Source organism: Durio zibethinus, unplaced genomic scaffold (assembly GCF_047325235.1).
Source record: "Durio zibethinus cultivar Kanyao isolate XHJ-2024 unplaced genomic scaffold, ASM4732523v1 HiC_scaffold_295, whole genome shotgun sequence".
In the NCBI taxonomy this organism is placed as follows: domain Eukaryota; kingdom Viridiplantae; phylum Streptophyta; class Magnoliopsida; order Malvales; family Malvaceae; genus Durio; species Durio zibethinus.
The window spans coordinates 34,079-37,500 of record NW_028322918.1 but is presented as its reverse complement, the minus strand read 5'-3'; the positions used below and the strand labels follow the sequence as shown (position 1 = coordinate 37,500).

The following is a 3,422-nucleotide window of genomic DNA, read 5'->3' as shown; positions in this document are numbered from 1 at the left end:
TACATAAGTTGATTCCTAATTTTTATCTCATATCATGACATAAATAAGCAGTTCTTATTTATTTTTATTGTATCGGCCCAAAACCTCGCTAATTGATCTTTACGGTGCTTCCTCTATCAATTAGATCCTTTATCCATAGAATAAAGTATCTAGGCATATATATTTCTTCATATTTTGACTTCTATGAAGTTTCTTTTTTTTTTTTCTTTTTTTGTTACAGCTGATAAAAATCGTTTTTTGGACGATGCAATATGTAGAAAGCCTATTTTATTTACTAGCGTATTTATTTACTAGCGTATTTGCTCTTTCTTTCCTTTTTTTTTTTATTTCTATAGTGGAGATAGTCGCACGTAATGACAGATCACAGCCATATTATTAAAAGCTTGTGGTAAGAACGGGTTTCGTTCTAGTGCTCGAAAATAATATTCTAAAGCTTTTGTATGTTCTCCGTTACTTGTGTGGATAAGGCCTATGTTATAGAGTATATAACTTCGATCATAGGGATCAATTTCTAGTCGCATAGCTTCATAATAATTCTGTAAGGCTTCCGCATAATTTCCTTCGGATTGAGCCGACATCCGTTACGGTCGTCATTCGATTCAACGAATTCTCCGTTCCAAAACCGTACGTGAGATTTTCACCTCATACGGCTCCTCCTTTATGTGCATAATGAGAATAATCCATGGAATTAAAAAAAAGGTCGAAATATTGTCATTATGAACTGAGCGGGGCTAATGTTTTTACAAGAAATCTCTAGCCAACCCTCTTGCAAAAGATCTTTTCTTACCATCAAGCGTGTTCGTACTAGATAAATAAAGTAAACTCCAACAATTTCTTTGTTCTCAACGCTCCTTAATTTCCAGGAATTAGTCACTTCAACAATCTTCGATGGTTATATGGGTATCCAAAGTACGAACAAGATGGATGTTTGTTGTCCCAACCATTTCTCTTAGTTCCGATCCCGATAAGGAAAGGGAATCCTTTATAACAATAACAAAGTTTTCGTGTTGTTGATTCCTAGATGTAGTGCTTCTTCCTCTATGCCGCCTATTGGTACTAGTGTAGTAGGGTTGACCCACAATACAGACCCATAGGTGTAACCTTTCGCTCAATACTCGAATCAACAATTGAAGCATCTGAGGTTGCATTAATCGGGGATACACGACAGAAGGAATTGCTTTATTTATAAACTTCACCTTCAACAAGCGTAGATTTCTTTTTTTTTTTCAATAGTCTTTTTTTTTTTTTTTCTATTCCGAATCATGTGTCTTTTTCCTAAGACTAAGAGCGGTAAAATAAAAATAAAAAAAAAAATATATATAAAATAATTAAAATATATAAAATAATTATAATTATATAATAATAATCAAATCGCACCATCTCTGTAATAAGTAAATGCCTCTTTTTCTCCTGAAGTTGTCGGAATTATTCGTAATAAGATATTGGCTACGATTGAAAAGGTCTTATCAATAAAATTTCCATTTATCCGCGATCTAGGCATAGGTAGCAATCCATTCTATAACTCTTTTCATTACCCCTTCGTGAGAAAAAAAAAAGGATCTCACAAACAAAGGAAGCGTACAGTACGAAATAACATAAAAGCAGACCCATTCCATAAAAAAAAAAAAAAAAAAGATATAGCCCTCTACTTTACTTCAATTTTTTTGGCAGGAATCAAGAAAAAAAAAAAAAAAGAAATATTTGAATCCTATTTTATTTCATCCAAATTTATTAGTATAAGAATTTATTAGTATAAGAATAAAATATAAAAAGAAAAAAGAATTATTACGATTTCATCGAAGTTGAAGAATCAAAAAATTTATCCTACGGATTAGGATAGATTAGCAAAATTAGAGAAGTTTTGATTAAATTATGATAAAAAGAGGAAAAATAATCGAATAATCGTTCTATGATGAAAATAAAATAACTGCCCTTTTTTGTGTTTTGTGCATAGCAGGTATACAACATATAATCAAATATAAAAATCCCTTAGAGGATTTATGAATTTGTAATAGATTTACAGAGTAAGAGGTTGTTGTTGAGAGATCTAAAACTGGAAAAGAATTTTAGAATTCTTATAGAAATGGGGAATTAGAGTCTAAAGAGAATTATGAACTAAAAATATCCATTAAGCATAGTCTAAAAAAAAAAAACCAATCGATTGATTTGATTCGTTTCAATTCATTGATTTAATCCAGTCCGGTAGAAATATCAGAAAAAAGATGGGAGTGCCTTTTTCGCAAACATGAATAGATATATATGGTATATGTTTATCGTATTATATTATTTATTTTTAACAGCCCCCTCACAAAAAAATTTCTTCGAGTCGGGAGGCTAAAGAAAAAGTGCTGAAAAAAGTGATGAAAAGTTTTCTATTTTTATAGCTAGTTTTCTAGTTAGAATTGATATTGTTCGTACCTCTCGAACAATCTAATATGAATAACTCGCTATTCGCTCGGGTTATCGGCCATAATAATTATGTAGGAGAGATGGCCGAGTGGTTCAAGGCGTAGCATTGGAACTGCTATGTAGACTTTTGTTTACCGAGGGTTCGAATCCCTCTCTTTCCGCACCTTCACCTAATTCGCCAATGTAACTGACTACAATGTATCAAATCAAATAAGAACAGATACTAAAGAGTTAGACCCTTCTTTGATATAGATTCTCTATTCCCAATTTCTTTTTAATACGGAATACGTAAAATAGCGTACAGGGGATGAAAATCTACCTACGGATCTATCATACATGAATAGGAGAAAAATAAAATTTCCGAATCAAATCCCTTACCCTGTCTTCCTTTACTTAACCTTAACTCAGGTGAAAAGGGAGCAGAACCCTTGTTTTGTTATTTTAGTTAGGTTTAAGTCTGACGAGAATAATATTCTACGACAAGCAATTCATTTATTTTCAAACCGACCCATTTCCTATCTATTATTTGATTGACTAATCCTTTATATTGTAATGTGTGAAGGGTCAAATGCTTTGGTAATTCCTCATGGGTGGATGAATCAAGATAATTTTGAATCAGAGTTCTAGATTTTTGTTCATCCCTCGCTGAAATAATATCTCGGGGTTTGCAGCGATAACTTGGTATATCTACTGTACGACCATTAACTAAAATATGTCTATGGTTAACTAATTGGCGGGCTTGAGGAATAGTTGAAGCCATACCTAATCGAAAAAGGATGTTATCCAAACGCATTTCAAGTAATTGTAGTAAAACCTGACCTGTTGACCCTTTTGCTTTTCTGGCAATACGAACGTATTTAAGTAATTGTCGTTCTGTAAGGCCATAATGAAAACGCAATTTTTGTTTTTCTTCTAAACGAATACGATATTGAGATTTTTTACCGGAGCGCGATCGGTTTCTAAGATCGCTTCCGGCTCTAGGACTTTTACTAGTTAGTCCCGGTAAAGCCCCC

The 3,422-nt window shown here is 32.8% G+C and overlaps 1 non-coding gene across 1 annotated transcript; it reads left to right on the top strand.

Annotated features, from left to right (window-relative positions):
• The first annotated feature begins 2,483 nt into the window (after positions 1-2,483).
• On the top strand, positions 2,484-2,570 carry TRNAS-GGA (transfer RNA serine (anticodon GGA)). Its single transcript has one exon. It is a non-coding gene; the product is annotated as a tRNA-Ser (tRNA).
• The last annotated feature ends 852 nt before the right edge of the window (positions 2,571-3,422 follow it).